Raw genomic sequence first — 17,259 nt, 5'->3', positions numbered from 1 at the left:
GGATATGTTGTGTGGGTGTTCTCAGTAACTTTGAAGTATTGTTCATTTCATCTACGGTGTCTTCTGCTCCCCAGTAGTTGAACACTCATTCTAGGGGGCTAGAGGGGCTCCTGTGTTTTTATTCTACTCTTGATTTCTGATTTCATTGCATAAAAGTCTGATGGAACGCCAGGCATTCTCCCTAATTTTTCCAATGAACTGATCCTTCTTTGTGGCATCAGATGTGGTGTGTTTCAGAAACTGACTTCTGTGGTGCCGAGAAGAAAGTGTCTTTATAGTGCTTGCTAATTCCTGGCATCCTGTGTTTTTCCTTCCCAGAATGCCCCTGAAGACACAGAAGAAGTAGGTGAAAATTTCCGGCAATCCAGGAATCATGGTAATGTCTTTGAAGTCTGCCAAATGTGCTATTCATTGACTTACAATTACACAGAGTTTCATGTATGCTTTACTTTGACTTATTCCCATAACAGGTAAAATCGACCTCGGGAAACAAGAACACCGAGCCTTGCTGGACAACAATCATTCTGAGAGTGAAAGAGAACATGTGGTTTCCACCTCCCGTTTAATACATACCACAAAGAAGGGCTTGCGTGATGCTACCCCTTCATCACCTGACCCCAAAGTAAGGCGTGTTTTCATACTTGTTTCCCGTCCCCTGGCCACATCTTTGATTTCTTCTTCTGTTTTTTTGTTTGTTTGTTTAGCATATCATCTCTTGTATCCTCATGATGGTGACAATGATCCTACACGGAGGGCCCCTAACTCAGGGTCACAAAAGAAAATAAGTATCTCACCAGGAGATGCATAAGGATAGGATTGTGCTTTGTGGGAGTCAAGAGCTGTCAGGCCTGCGAATGTGGAATAAAGAACTAGAAAGCAAAGCCAATAAATAGCTACTGGAAGCTGGAAGAGAGATTTTCATGCCCGCAAATAAACCGTTGTTGGAGTGCTGACTCGAGTATTTCAGGAAAGAGTGGGCATTGGTAGAGCTGGGCCCTTTTGACTTTTAGGAGTCAGCTCCATTCTGATTCCCATAGTGGATGTAGTAATAAGCATCCTCACCAAGAATGTTGAAGCATTTCTATTTCCACATGATCATCAGTGTGTATTATTTGTGTTCTCAACCTTACCTTCCCGAATGGGGTAAGATGGACTCGCTGTTGAAATTTGATTTGCATGTCCCTGATGTGTGAAGACTGGGATTGTTACTACCTTGATGAGCTGAGCGATTATTATCCATGTTCCTTTGTGTACTTCGTGATCATGTGCCATTGGGTAAATGGGTTGTTTGTCTTCCCAGAGCTCAGTACCTTTAGCTGTTCCTATATTTAGTATGGCAATCCAGTGACCAAGAGAAACTGGCAAAAACTCATCTCGTAGGCTACATGCTTTCTCCTCCCCCTGTGAATTGTTTTCTTTGCTGTTCTGCAGATTGAATATGGATGCGCTCAAGTTTACCACTTCTTGGGAGTTCGTTCTCACGTGCAATATTCCTCTTCCTAAAGTCTTATTGGATGCCTATATTTGGAGGTGTTTCCCCTGTATTCCTTCCAATGGCTGCCATGTTTCACATTTGTTATATCTAGGTTAGTTATCCCTCTTGTGTTGTGTTGTGCATGGGGAGAAACAGAGACCTAGTATCACTCTTCTTGGTATGGATATGCAATTGGCACAATTCCATCTGTTTTGCTTTTGCATTGGATTAAACATGTACATGATAGTTGGGCTCATAGGGACATATTCATACATGCATTTTTGTACACCATTCAGACCCTGGTTCCCCTCTCTTATTTCCCTCCACCCTCAACTTGCTCTAATCTACTGCTCTACCTTCCATTCATCCCTGTAGTAGTGTTTATTTATAGATATACATTGAATTGCAATTCACCATGATATAATTTCATGCTTCCACTACCCTAACTCTTGTGTCCTCCCAGTGATATTTGTCTGGTCTACTAACCTTTGCTTTCACTTCAGGATATCCATGCCTACCTTGTTCCTAGTGGGTTGCTTTACCTTCTGCCTTGATTGGAATCTTTTCAATGCTCCATATTCTCATATGACTTATTGAATTGTGCATGGTATTCTCCACTTCCTTCCACTCATCGAAAATGGTATAGCTTCATTCTTCAACATATACTAAAAGTTGTTTGTGTATATACACCTCATTGTTTCATCCATTCAATATGTCGCTGCTAGTAAGGGTTTTTCGGCTACAGACATTGGCACACTTGTGTTCCTGCTGGTCAGCTGAGCACAAAAGAGGCATGGATATCAAGATCCTGGTGTGGTTCCATTGCTTGTTTTTGGAGGAATCTCCATAGTGCTTTTCACAGTGGTTGCCCTAATGTGTGGTTGCCCTAATGCCTGTTGTTTTGCATCTCTGGAGCCCAAATTGCATCCCAAGATGAATCGCATGGGATCGTAGAGGTGTCCTATCTTTTTCCTGTGCTTTGGTAAGTGAATTACCCAGGTTTTACGAAGATCTTCTGCATTTCCTTTCCTGAGGATTATTGGCCTCAAGTTTTGTTTCCTGATGGGTCTTTGTCTGGTTTTGGAATCGGGGTGATGCAGCATTCATAGAATGAGTCTGGCCGGGTTCCCTGCATTTCTCCTTAATGGAATGGTTTCAGGGGTTTTCCCATTAACTCTTTTTAAAAGCACTGGTTGACCTGGGCTCAGCTTCCATCAGGTCCTGGGATTACCTTTGATGGTCGGTTTCAGCATATCTTCAATTTCATTGCTTGCTTTGGATCTGTTTAAATTCCTGATGTGCATTTGGGTCGGCAATTCTGGTATAAGTTTCCCAAATAGTTTCTGATTATCCTCTCTATTTCATTGTGCTCCACGGTGATCCATTCTTTTCATTCCAAATCTCAGGAAATTGAGTCCTGTCCTTCTGTCTCTGGATAGTGTGCATAACTTTGATGAAATTTACGGTTGGTTTCAAAGAACCAAGTTTGTACATTGTTGATTTTGTTGGAAGCTTGTTGTTTTCATTTCTGAACGTTTGGTTCCGATTTCAATTATTTGCCATCAAGGGCTGCTTTTAGTGTTGATTTCTTCCTTTTCCATGGCCTTGAAATGTAATGAGAGGTTTGTGTTTGGGGGATTTTCTGTTCTCTTAAGGAATAACATCAGGGCTGTGAACCTTCTTCTTTGTACCACCTTCCAAGTATCCCTGGGTTGTGGATACGTTGTGTGGGTGTTCTCAGTAACTTTGAAGAATTGTTCATTTCATCTACGGTGTCTTCTGCTCCCCAGTAGTTGAACACTCAGTCTAGGGGGCTAGAGGGGCTCCTGTGTTTTTATTCTACTGTTGATTTCTGATTTCATTGCATAAAAGTCTGATGGAACGCCAGGCATTCTCCCTAATTTTTCCAATGAACTGATCCTTCTTTGTGGCATCAGATGTGGTGTGTTTCAGAAACTGACTTCTGTGGTGCCGAGAAGAAAGTGTCTTTATAGTGCTTGCTAATTCCTGGCATCCTGTGTTTTTCCTTCCCAGAATGCCCCTGAAGACACAGAAGAAGTAGGTGAAAATTTCCGGCAATCCAGGAATCATGGTAATGTCTTTGAAGTCTGCCAAATGTGCTATTCATTGACTTACAATTACACAGAGTTTCATGTATGCTTTACTTTGACTTATTCCCATAACAGGTAAAATCGACCTCGGGAAACAAGAACACCGAGCCTTGCTGGACAACAATCATTCTGAGAGTGAAAGAGAACATGTGGTTTCCACCTCCCGTTTAATACATACCACAAAGAAGGGCTTGCGTGATGCTACCCCTTCATCACCTGACCCCAAAGTAAGGCGTGTTTTCATACTTGTTTCCCGTCCCCTGGCCACATCTTTGATTTCTTCTTCTGTTTTTTTGTTTGTTTGTTTAGCATATCATCTCTTGTATCCTCATGATGGTGACAATGATCCTACACGGAGGGCCCCTAACTCAGGGTCACAAAAGAAAATAAGTATCTCACCAGGAGATGCATAAGGATAGGATTGTGCTTTGTGGGAGTCAAGAGCTGTCAGGCCTGCGAATGTGGAATAAAGAACTAGAAAGCAAAGCCAATAAATAGCTACTGGAAGCTGGAAGAGAGATTTTCATGCCCGCAAATAAACCGTTGTTGGAGTGCTGACTCGAGTATTTCAGGAAAGAGTGGGCATTGGTAGAGCTGGGCCCTTTTGACTTTTAGGAGTCAGCTCCATTCTGATTCCCATAGTGGATGTAGTAATAAGCATCCTCACCAAGAATGTTGAAGCATTTCTATTTCCACATGATCATCAGTGTGTATTATTTGTGTTCTCAACCTTACCTTCCCGAATGGGGTAAGATGGACTCGCTGTTGAAATTTGATTTGCATGTCCCTGATGTGTGAAGACTGGGATTGTTACTACCTTGATGAGCTGAGCGATTATCCATGTTCTTTGTGTACTTCGTGATCATGTGCCATTGGGTAAATGGGTTGTTTGTCTTCCCAGAGCTCAGTACCTTTAGCTGTTCCTATATTTAGTATGGCAATCCAGTGACCAAGAGAAACTGGCAAAAACTCATCTCGTAGGCTACATGCTTTCTCCTCCCCCTGTGAATTGTTTTCTTTGCTGTTCTGCAGATTGAATATGGATGCGCTCAAGTATAACACTTCTTGGGAGTTCGTTCTCACGTGCAATATTCCTCTTCCTAAAGTCTTATTGGATGCCTATATTTGGAGGTGTTTCCCCTGTATTCCTTCCAATGGCTGCCATGTTTCACATTTGTTATATCTAGGTTAGTTATCCCTCTTGTGTTGTGTTGTGCATGGGGAGAAACAGAGACCTAGTATCACTCTTCTTGGTATGGATATGCAATTGGCACAATTCCATCTGTTTTGCTTTTGCATTGGATTAAACATGTACATGATAGTTGGGCTCATAGGGACATATTCATACACGCATTTTTGTACACCATTCAGACCCTGGTTCCCCTCTCTTATTTCCCTCCACCCTCAACTTGCTCTAATCTACTGCTCTACCTTCCATTCATCCCTGTAGTCGTGTTTATTTATAGATATACATTGAATTGCAATTCACCATGATATAATTTCATGCTTCCACTACCCTAACTCTTGTGTCCTCCCAATGATATTTGTCTGCTCTACTAACCTTTGCTTTCACTTCAGGATATCCATGCCTACCTTGTTCCTAGTGGGTTGCTTTACCTTCTGCCTTGATTGGAATCTTTTCAATGCTCCATATTCTCATATGACTTATTGAATTGTGCATGGTATTCTCCACTTCCTTCCACTCATCGAAAATGGTATAGCTTCATTCTTCAACATATACTAAAAGTTGTTTGTGTATATACACCTCATTGTTTCATCCATTCAATATGTCGCTGCTGGTAAGGGTTTTTCGGCTACAGACATTGGCACACTTGTGTTCCTGCTGGTCAGCTGAGCACAAAAGAGGCATGGATATCAAGATCCTGGTGTGGTTCCATTGCTTGTTTTTGGAGGAATCTCCATAGTGCTTTTCACAGTGGTTGCCCTAATGTGTGGTTGCCCTAATGTCTGTTGTTTTGCATCTCTGGAGCCTAAATTGCATCCCAAGATGAATCGCATGGGATCGTAGAGGTGTCCTATCTTTTTCCTGTGCTTTGGTAAGTGAATTACCCAGGTTTTACGAAGATCTTCTGCATTTCCTTTCCTGAGGATTATTGGCCTCAAGTTTTGTTTCCTGATGGGTCTTTGTCTGGTTTTGGAATCGGGGTGATGCAGCATTCATAGAATGAGTCTGGCCGGGTTCCCTCCATTTCTCCTTAATGGAATGGTTTCAGGGGTTTTCCCATTAACTCTTTTTAAAAGCACTGGTTGACCTGGGCTCAGCTTCCATCAGGTCCTGGGATTACCTTTGATGGTCGGTTTCAGCATATCTTCAATTTCATTGCTTGCTTTGGATCTGTTTAAATTCCTGATGTGCATTTGGGTCGGCAATTCTGGTATAAGTTTCCCAAATAGTTTCTGATTATCCTCTCTATTTCATTGTGCTCCACGGTGATCCATTCTTTTCATTCCAAATCTCAGGAAATTGAGTCCTGTCCTTCTGTCTCTGGATAGTGTGCATAACTTTGATGAAATTTACGGTTGGTTTCAAAGAACCAAGTTTGTACATTGTTGATTTTGTTGGAAGCTTGTTGTTTTCATTTCTGAACGTTTGGTTCCGATTTCAATTATTTGCCATCAAGGGCTGCTTTTAGTGTTGATTTCTTCCTTTTCCATGGCCTTGAAATGTAATGAGAGGTTTGTGTTTGGGAGATTTTCTGTTCTCTTAAGGAATAACATCAGGGCTGTGAACCTTCTTCTTTGTACCACCTTCCAAGTATCCCTGGGTTGTGGATATGTTGTGTGGGTGTTCTCAGTAACTTTGAAGTATTGTTCATTTCATCTACGGTGTCTTCTGCTCCCCAGTAGTTGAACACTCAGTCTAGGGGGCTAGAGGGGCTCCTGTGTTTTTATTCTACTGTTGATTTCTGATTTCATTGCATAAAAGTCTGATGGAACGCCAGGCATTCTCCCTAATTTTTCCAATGAACTGATCCTTCTTTGTGGCATCAGATGTGGTGTGTTTCAGAAACTGACTTCTGTGGTGCCGAGAAGAAAGTGTCTTTATAGTGCTTGCTAATTCCTGGCATCCTGTGTTTTTCCTTCCCAGAATGCCCCTGAAGACACAGAAGAAGTAGGGGAAAATTTCCGGCAATCCAGGAATCATGGTAATGTCTTTGAAGTCTGCCAAATGTGCTATTCATTGACTTACAATTACACAGAGTTTCATGTATGCTTTACTTTGACTTATTCCCATAACAGGTAAAATCGACCTCGGGAAACAAGAACACCGAGCCTTGCTGGACAACAATCATTCTGAGAGTGAAAGAGAACATGTGGTTTCCACCTCCCGTTTAATACATACCACAAAGAAGGGCTTGCGTGATGCTACCCCTTCATCACCTGACCCCAAAGTAAGGCGTGTTTTCATACTTGTTTCCCGTCCCCTGGCCACATCTTTGATTTCTTCTTCTGTTTTTTTGTTTGTTTGTTTAGCATATCATCTCTTGTATCCTCATGATGGTGACAATGATCCTACACGGAGGGCCCCTAACTCAGGGTCACAAAAGAAAATAAGTATCTCACCAGGAGATGCATAAGGATAGGATTGTGCTTTGTGGGAGTCAAGAGCTGTCAGGCCTGCGAATGTGGAATAAAGAACTAGAAAGCAAAGCCAATAAATAGCTACTGGAAGCTGGAAGAGAGATTTTCATGCCCGCAAATAAACCGTTGTTGGAGTGCTGACTCGAGTATTTCAGGAAAGAGTGGGCATTGGTAGAGCTGGGCCCTTTTGACTTTTAGGAGTCAGCTCCATTCTGATTCCCATAGTGGATGTAGTAATAAGCATCCTCACCAAGAATGTTGAAGCATTTCTATTTCCACATGATCATCAGTGTGTATTATTTGTGTTCTCAACCTTACCTTCCCGAATGGGGTAAGATGGACTCGCTGTTGAAATTTGATTTGCATGACCCTGATGTGTGAAGACTGGGATTGTTACTACCTTGATGAGCTGAGCGATTATCCATGTTCCTTTGTGTACTTCGTGATCATGTGCCATTGGGTAAATGGGTTGTTTGTCTTCCCAGAGCTCAGTACCTTTAGCTGTTCCTATATTTAGTATGGCAATCCAGTGACCAAGAGAAACTGGCAAAAACTCATCTCGTAGGCTACATGCTTTCTCCTCCCCCTGTGAATTGTTTTCTTTGCTGTTCTGCAGATTGAATATGGATGCGCTCAAGTTTACCACTTCTTGGGAGTTCGTTCTCACGTGCAATATTCCTCTTCCTAAAGTCTTATTGGATGCCTATATTTGGAGGTGTTTCCCCTGTATTCCTTCCAATGGCTGCCATGTTTCACATTTGTTATATCTAGGTTAGTTATCCCTCTTGTGTTGTGTTGTGCATGGGGAGAAACAGAGACCTAGTATCACTCTTCTTGGTATGGATATGCAATTGGCACAATTCCATCTGTTTTGCTTTTGCATTGGATTAAACATGTACATGATAGTTGGGCTCATAGGGACATATTCATACACGCATTTTTGTACACCATTCAGACCCTGGTTCCCCTCTCTTATTTCCCTCCACCCTCAACTTGCTCTAATCTACTGCTCTACCTTCCATTCATCCCTGTAGTAGTGTTTATTTATAGATATACATTGAATTGCAATTCACCATGATATAATTTCATGCTTCCACTACCCTAACTCTTGTGTCCTCCCAATGATATTTGTCTGCTCTACTAACCTTTGCTTTCACTTCAGGATATCCATGCCTACCTTGTTCCTAGTGGGTTGCTTTACCTTCTGCCTTGATTGGAATCTTTTCAATGCTCCATATTCTCATATGACTTATTGAATTGTGCATGGTATTCTCCACTTCCTTCCACTCATCGAAAATGGTATAACTTCATTCTTCAACATATACTAAAAGTTGTTTGTGTATATACACCTCGTTGTTTCATCCATCGAATATGTCGCTGCTGGTAAGGGTTTTTCGGCTACAGACATTGGCACACTTGTGTTCCTGCTGGTCAGCTGAGCACAAAAGAGGCATGGATATCAAGATCCTGGTGTGGTTCCATTGCTTGTTTTTGGAGGAATCTCCATAGTGCTTTTCACAGTGGTTGCCCTAATGTGTGGTTGCCCTAATGTCTGTTGTTTTGCATCTCTGGAGCCCAAATTGCATCCCAAGATGAATCGCATGGGATCGTAGAGGTGACCTATCATTTTCCTGTGCTTTGGTAAGTGAATTACCCAGGTTTTACGAAGATCTTCTGCATTTCCTTTCCTGAGGATTATTGGCCTCAAGTTTTGTTTCCTGATGGGTCTTTGTCTGGTTTTGGAATCGGGGTGATGCAGCATTCATAGAATGAGTCTGGCCGGGTTCCCTCCATTTCTCCTTAATGGAATGGTTTCAGGGGTTTTCCCATTAACTCTTTTTAAAAGCACTGGTTGACCTGGGCTCAGCTTCCATCAGGTCCTGGGATTACCTTTGATGGTCGGTTTCAGCATATCTTCAATTTCATTGCTTGCTTTGGATCTGTTTAAATTCCTGATGTGCATTTGGGTAGGCAATTCTGGTATAAGTTTCCCAAATAGTTTCTGATTATCCTCTCTATTTCATTGTGCTCCACGGTGATCCATTCTTTTCATTCCAAATCTCAGGAAATTGAGTCCTGTCCTTCTGTCTCTGGATAGTGTGCATAACTTTGATGAAATTTACGGTTGGTTTCAAAGAACCAAGTTTGTACATTGTTGATTTTGTTGGAAGCTTGTTGTTTTCATTTCTGAACGTTTGGTTCCGATTTCAATTATTTGCCATCAAGGGCTGCTTTTAGTGTTGATTTCTTCCTTTTCCATGGCCTTGAAATGTAATGAGAGGTTTGTGTTTGGGAGATTTTCTGTTCTCTTAAGGAATAACATCAGGGCTGTGAACCTTCTTCTTTGTACCACCTTCCAAGTATCCCTGGGTTGTGGATATGTTGTGTGGGTGTTCTCAGTAACTTTGAAGTATTGTTCATTTCATCTACGGTGTCTTCTGCTCCCCAGTAGTTGAACACTCATTCTAGGGGGCTAGAGGGGCTCCTGTGTTTTTATTCTACTCTTGATTTCTGATTTCATTGCATAAAAGTCTGATGGAACGCCAGGCATTCTCCCTAATTTTTCCAATGAACTGATCCTTCTTTGTGGCATCAGATGTGGTGTGTTTCAGAAACTGACTTCTGTGGTGCCGAGAAGAAAGTGTCTTTATAGTGCTTGCTAATTCCTGGCATCCTGTGTTTTTCCTTCCCAGAATGCCCCTGAAGACACAGAAGAAGTAGGTGAAAATTTCCGGCAATCCAGGAATCATGGTAATGTCTTTGAAGTCTGCCAAATGTGCTATTCATTGACGTACAATTACACAGAGTTTCATGTATGCTTTACTTTGACTTATTCCCATAACAGGTAAAATCGACCTCGGGAAACAAGAACACCGAGCCTTGCTGGACAACAATCATTCTGAGAGTGAAAGAGAACATGTGGTTTCCACCTCCCGTTTAATACAGACCACAAAGAAGGGCTTGCGTGATGCTACCCCTTCATCACCTGACCCCAAAGTAAGGCGTGTTTTCATACTTGTTTCCCGTCCCCTGGCCACATCTTTGATTTCTTCTTCTGTTTTTTTGTTTGTTTGTTTAGCATATCATCTCTTGTATCCTCATGATGGTGACAATGATCCTACACGGAGGGCCCCTAACTCAGGGTCACAAAAGAAAATAAGTATCTCACCAGGAGATGCATAAGGATAGGATTGTGCTTTGTGGGAGTCAAGAGCTGTCAGGCCTGCGAATGTGGAATAAAGAACTAGAAAGCAAAGCCAATAAATAGCTACTGGAAGCTGGAAGAGAGATTTTCATGCCCGCAAATAAACCGTTGTTGGAGTGCTGACTCGAGTATTTCAGGAAAGAGTGGGCATTGGTAGAGCTGGGCCCTTTTGACTTTTAGGAGTCAGCTCCATTCTGATTCCCATAGTGGATGTAGTAATAAGCATCCTCACCAAGAATGTTGAAGCATTTCTATTTCCACATGATCATCAGTGTGTATTATTTGTGTTCTCAACCTTACCTTCCCGAATGGGGTAAGATGGACTCCCTGTTGAAATTTGATTTGCATGTCCCTGATGTGTGAAGACTGGGATTGTTACTACCTTGATGAGCTGAGCGATTATCCATGTTCCTTTGTGTACTTCGTGATCATGTGCCATTGGGTAAATGGGTTGTTTGTCTTCCCAGAGCTCAGTACCTTTAGCTGTTCCTATATTTAGTATGGCAATCCAGTGACCAAGAGAAACTGGAAAAAACTCATCTCGTAGGCTACATGCTTTCTCCTCCCCCTGTGAATTGTTTTCTTTGCTGTTCTGCAGATTGAATATGGATGCGCTCAAGTTTACCACTTCTTGGGAGTTCGTTCTCACGTGCAATATTCCTCTTCCTAAAGTCTTATTGGATGCCTATATTTGGAGGTGTTTCCCCTGTATTCCTTCCAATGGCTGCCATGTTTCACATATGTTATATCTAGGTTAGTTATCCCTCTTGTGTTGTGTTGTGCATGGGGAGAAACAGAGACCTAGTATCACTCTTCTTGGTATGGATATGCAATTGGCACAATTCCATCTGTTTTGCTTTTGCATTGGATTAAACATGTACATGATAGTTGGGCTCATAGGGACATATTCATACACGCATTTTTGTACACCATTCAGACCCTGGTTCCCCTCTCTTATTTCCCTCCACCCTCAACTTGCTCTAATCTACTGCTCTACCTTCCATTCATCCCTGTAGTCGTGTTTATTTATAGATATACATTGAATTGCAATTCACCATGATATAATTTCATGCTTCCACTACCCTAACTCTTGTGTCCTCCCAATGATATTTGTCTGCTCTACTAACCTTTGCTTTCACTTCAGGATATCCATGCCTACCTTGTTCCTAGTGGGTTGCTTTACCTTCTGCCTTGATTGGAATCTTTTCAATGCTCCATATTCTCATATGACTTATTGAATTGTGCATGGTATTCTCCACTTCCTTCCACTCATCGAAAATGGTATAACTTCATTCTTCAACATATACTAAAAGTTGTTTGTGTATATACACCTCATTGTTTCATCCATTCAATATGTCGCTGCTGGTTAGGGTTTTTCGGCTACAGACATTGGCACACTTGTGTTCCTGCTGGTCAGCTGAGCACAAAAGAGGCATGGATATCAAGATCCTGGTGTGGTTCCATTGCTTGTTTTTGGAGGAATCTCCATAGTGCTTTTCACAGTGGTTGCCCTAATGTCTGTGGTTTTGCATCTCTGGAGCCCAAATTGCATCCCAAGATGAATCGCATGGGATCGTAGAGGTGTCCTATCTTTTTCCTGTGCTTTGGTAAGTGAATTACCCAGGTTTTACGAAGATCTTCTGCATTTCCTTTCCTGAGGATTATTGGCCTCAAGTTTTGTTTCCTGATGGGTCTTTGTCTGGTTTTGGAATCGGGGTGATGCAGCATTCATAGAATGAGTCTGGCCGGGTTCCCTCCATTTCTCCTTAATGGAATGGTTTCAGGGGTTTTCCCATTAACTCTTTTTAAAAGCACTGGTTGACCTGGGCTCAGCTTCCATCAGGTCCTGGGATTACCTTTGATGGTCGGTTTCAGCATATCTTCAATTTCATTGCTTGCTTTGGATCTGTTTAAATTCCTGATGTGCATTTGGGTCGGCAATTCTGGTATAAGTTTCCCAAATAGTTTCTGAGTATCCTCTCTATTTCATTGTGCTCCACGGTGATCCATTCTTTTCATTCCAAATCTCAGGAAATTGAGTCCTGTCCTTCTGTCTCTGGATAGTGTGCATAACTTTGATGAAATTTACGGTTGGTTTCAAAGAACCAAGTTTGTACATTGTTGATTTTGTTGGAAGCTTGTTGTTTTCATTTCTGAACGTTTGGTTCCGATTTCAATTATTTGCCATCAAGGGCTGCTTTTAGTGTTGATTTCTTCCTTTTCCATGGCCTTGAAATGTAATGAGAGGTTTGTGTTTGGGAGATTTTCTGTTCTCTTAAGGAATAACATCAGGGCTGTGAACCTTCTTCTTTGTACCACCTTCCAAGTATCCCTGGGTTGTGGATATGTTGTGTGGGTGTTCTCAGTAACTTTGAAGAATTGTTCATTTCATCTACGGTGTCTTCTGCTCCCCAGTAGTTGAACACTCAGTCTAGGGGGCTAGAGGGGCTCCTGTGTTTTTATTCTACTGTTGATTTCTGATTTCATTGCATAAAAGTCTGATGGAACGCCAGGCATTCTCCCTAATTTTTCCAATGAACTGATCCTTCTTTGTGGCATCAGATGTGGTGTGTTTCAGAAACTAACTTCTGTGGTGCCGAGAAGAAAGTGTCTTTATAGTGCTTGCTAATTCCTGGCATCCTGTGTTTTTCCTTCCCAGAATGCCCCTGAAGACACAGAAGAAGTAGGTGAAAATTTCCGGCAATCCAGGAATCATGGTAATGTCTTTGAAGTCTGCCAAATGTGCTATTCATTGACTTACAATTACACAGAGTTTCATGTATGCTTTACTTTGACTTATTCCCATAACAGGTAAAATCGACCTCGGGAAACAAGAACACCGAGCCTTGCTGGACAACAATCATTCTGAGAGTGAAAGAGAACATGTGGTTTCCACCTCCCGTTTAATACATACCACAAAGAAGGGCTTGCGTGATGCTACCCCTTCATCACCTGACCCCAAAGTAAGGCGTGTTTTCATACTTGTTTCCCGTCCCCTGGCCACATCTTTGATTTCTTCTTCTGTTTTTTTGTTTGTTTGTTTAGCATATCATCTCTTGTATCCTCATGATGGTGACAATGATCCTACACGGAGGGCCCCTAACTCAGGGTCACAAAAGAAAATAAGTATCTCACCAGGAGATGCATAAGGATAGGATTGTGCTTTGTGGGAGTCAAGAGCTGTCAGGCCTGCGAATGTGGAATAAAGAACTAGAAAGCAAAGCCAATAAATAGCTACTGGAAGCTGGAAGAGAGATTTTCATGCCCGCAAATAAACCGTTGTTGGAGTGCTGACTCGAGTATTTCAGGAAAGAGTGGGCATTGGTAGAGCTGGGCCCTTTTGACTTTTAGGAGTCAGCTCCATTCTGATTCCCATAGTGGATGTAGTAATAAGCATCCTCACCAAGAATGTTGAAGCATTTCTATTTCCACATGATCATCAGTGTGTATTATTTGTGTTCTCAACCTTACCTTCCCGAATGGGGTAAGATGGACTCCCTGTTGAAATTTGATTTGCATGTCCCTGATGTGTGAAGACTGGGATTGTTACTACCTTGATGAGCTGAGCGATTATCCATGTTCCTTTGTGTACTTCGTGATCATGTGCCATTGGGTAAATGGGTTGTTTGTCTTCCCAGAGCTCAGTACCTTTAGCTGTTCCTATATTTAGTATGGCAATCCAGTGACCAAGAGAAACTGGCAAAAACTCATCTCGTAGGCTACATGCTTTCTCCTCCCCCTGTGAATTGTTTTCTTTGCTGTTCTGCAGATTGAATATGGATGCGCTCAAGTTTACCACTTCTTGGGAGTTCGTTCTCACGTGCAATATTCCTCTTCCTAAAGTCTTATTGGATGCCTATATTTGGAGGTGTTTCCCCTGTATTCCTTCCAATGGCTGCCATGTTTCACATTTGTTATATCTAGGTTAGTTATCCCTCTTGTGTTGTGTTGTGCATGGGGAGAAACAGAGACCTAGTATCACTCTTCTTGGTATGGATATGCAATTGGCACAATTCCATCTGTTTTGCTTTTGCATTGGATTAAACATGTACATGATAGTTGGGCTCATAGGGACATATTCATACACGCATTTTTGTACACCATTCAGACCCTGGTTCCCCTCTCTTATTTCCCTCCACCCTCAACTTGCTCTAATCTACTGCTCTACCTTCCATTCATCCCTGTAGTAGTGTTTATTTATAGATATACATTGAATTGCAATTCACCATGATATAATTTCATGCTTCCACTACCCTAACTCTTGTGTCCTCCCAGTGATATTTGTCTGCTCTACTAACCTTTGCTTTCACTTCAGGATATCCATTCCTACCTTGTTCCTAGTGGGTTGCTTTACCTTCTGCCTTGATTGGAATCTTTTCAATGCTCCATATTCTCATATGACTTATTGAATTGTGCATGGTATTCTCCACTTCCTTCCACTCATCGAAAATGGTATAACTTCATTCTTCAACATATACTAAAAGTTGTTTGTGTATATACACCTCATTGTTTCATCCATTCAATATGTCGCTGCTGGTTAGGGTTTTTCGGCTACAGACATTGACCCACTTGTGTTCCTGCTGGTCAGCTGAGCACAAAAGAGGCATGGATATCAAGATCCCGGTGTGGTTCCATTGTTTGTTTTTGGAGGAATCTCCATAGTGCTTTTCACAGTGGTTGCCCTAATGTGTGGTTACCCTAATGCCTGTTGTTTTGCATCTCTGGAGCCCAAATTGCATCCCAAGATGAATCGCATGGGATCTTAGAGGTGTCCTATCTTTTTCCTGTGCTTTGGTAAGTGGATTACCCAGGTATTACGAAGATCTTCTGCATTTACTTTCCTGAGGATTATGGGCCTCACGTTTTGTTTCCTGATGGGTCTTTGTCTGGTTTTGGAATCGGGGTGATGCAGCATTCATAGAATGAGTCTGGCCGGGTTCCCTCCATTTCTCCTTAATGGAATGGTTTCAGGGGTTTTCCCATTAACTCTTTTTAGAAGGACTGGTTGAACTGGGCTCAGCTTCCATCAGGTCCTGGGCTTTCCTTTGATGGTTGGTTTAGGCATATCTTCAATTTCATTGCTTGCTTTGGATCTGTTTCAATTTCTGATGTGCATTTGGGTCGGCAATGCTGGTATAAGTTTCCCAAATAGTTTCTGATTATCCTCTCTATTTCATTGTGCTCCACGGTGATCCATTCTTTTCATTCCAAATCTCAGGAAATTGAGTCCTGTCCTTCTGTCTCTGGATAGTGTGCATAACTTTGATCAAATTTACGGTTGGTTTCAAAGAACCAAGTTTGTACATTGTTGATTGTGTTGGAAGCTTGTTGTTTTCATTTCTTAACGTTTGGTTCCGATTTCAATTATTTGCCATCAAGGGCTGCTTTTAGTGTTGATTTCTTCCTTTTCCATGGCCTTGAAATGTAATGAGAGGTTTGTGTTTGGGAGATTTTCTGTTCTCTTAAGGAATAACATCAGGGCTGTGAACCTTCTTCTTTGTACCACCTTCCAAGTATCCCTGGGTTGTGGATATGTTGTGTGGGTGTTCTCAGTAACTTTGAAGTATTGTTCATTTCATCTACGGTGTCTTCTGCTCCCCAGTAGTTGAACACTCAGTCTAGGGGGCTAGAGGGGCTCCTGTGTTTTTATTCTACTGTTGATTTCTGATTTCATTGCATAAAAGTCTGATGGAACGCCAGGCATTCTCCCTAATTTTTCCAATGAACTGATCCTTCTTTGTGGCATCAGATGTGGTGTGTTTCAGAAAATGACTTCTGTGGTGCCGAGAAGAAAGTGTCTTTATAGTGCTTGCTAATTCCTGGCATCCTGTGTTTTTCCTTCCCAGAATGCCCCTGAAGACACAGAAGAAGTATGTGAAAATTTCCGGCAATCCAGGAATCATGGTAATGTCTTTGAAGTCTGCCAAATGTGCTATTCATTGACGTACAATTACACAGAGTTTCATGTATGCTTTACTTTGATTTATTCCCATAACAGGTAAAATCGACCTCGGGAAACAAGAACACCGAGCCTTGCTGGACAACAATCATTCTGAGAGTGAAAGAGAACATGTGGTTTCCACCTCCCGTTTAATACATACCACAAAGAAGGGCTTGCGTGATGCTACCCCTTCATCACCTGACCCCAAAGTAAGGCGTGTTTTCATACTTGTTTCCCGTCCCCTGGCCACATCTTTGATTTCTTCTTCTGTTTTTTTGTTTGTTTGTTTAGCATATCATCTCTTGTATCCTCATGATGGTGACAATGATCCTACACGGAGGGCCCCTAACTCAGGGTCACAAAAGAAAATAAGTATCTCACCCGGAGATGCATAAGGATAGGATTGTGCTTTGTGGGAGTCAAGAGCTGTCAGGCCTGCGAATGTGGAATAAAGAACTAGAAAGCAAAGCCAATAAATAGCTACTGGAAGCTGGAAGAGAGATTTTCATGCCCGCAAATAAACCGTTGTTGGAGTGCTGACTCGAGTATTTCAGGAAAGAGTGGGCATTGGTAGAGCTGGGCCCTTTTGACTTTTAGGAGTCAGCTCCATTCTGATTCCCATAGTGGATGTAGTAATAAGCATCCTCACCAAGAATGTTGAAGCATTTCTATTTCCACATGATCATCAGTGTGTATTATTTGTGTTCTCAACCTTACCTTCCCGAATGGGGTAAGATGGACTCCCTGTTGAAATTTGATTTGCATGTCCCTGATGTGTGAAGACTGGGATTGTTACTACCTTGATGAGCTGAGCGATTATCCATGTTCCTTTGTGTACTTCGTGATCATGTGCCATTGGGTAAATGGGTTGTTTGTCTTCCCAGAGCTCAGTACCTTTAGCTGTTCCTATATTTAGTATGGCAAT

The sequence above is a fragment of the Callospermophilus lateralis genome, chromosome 15 (assembly GCF_048772815.1).
Source record: "Callospermophilus lateralis isolate mCalLat2 chromosome 15, mCalLat2.hap1, whole genome shotgun sequence".
NCBI classification, from domain to species: Eukaryota; Metazoa; Chordata; class Mammalia; order Rodentia; family Sciuridae; genus Callospermophilus; species Callospermophilus lateralis.
The sequence above is the reverse complement of the archived record's forward strand: the minus strand, read 5'-3'. Positions refer to the sequence as shown.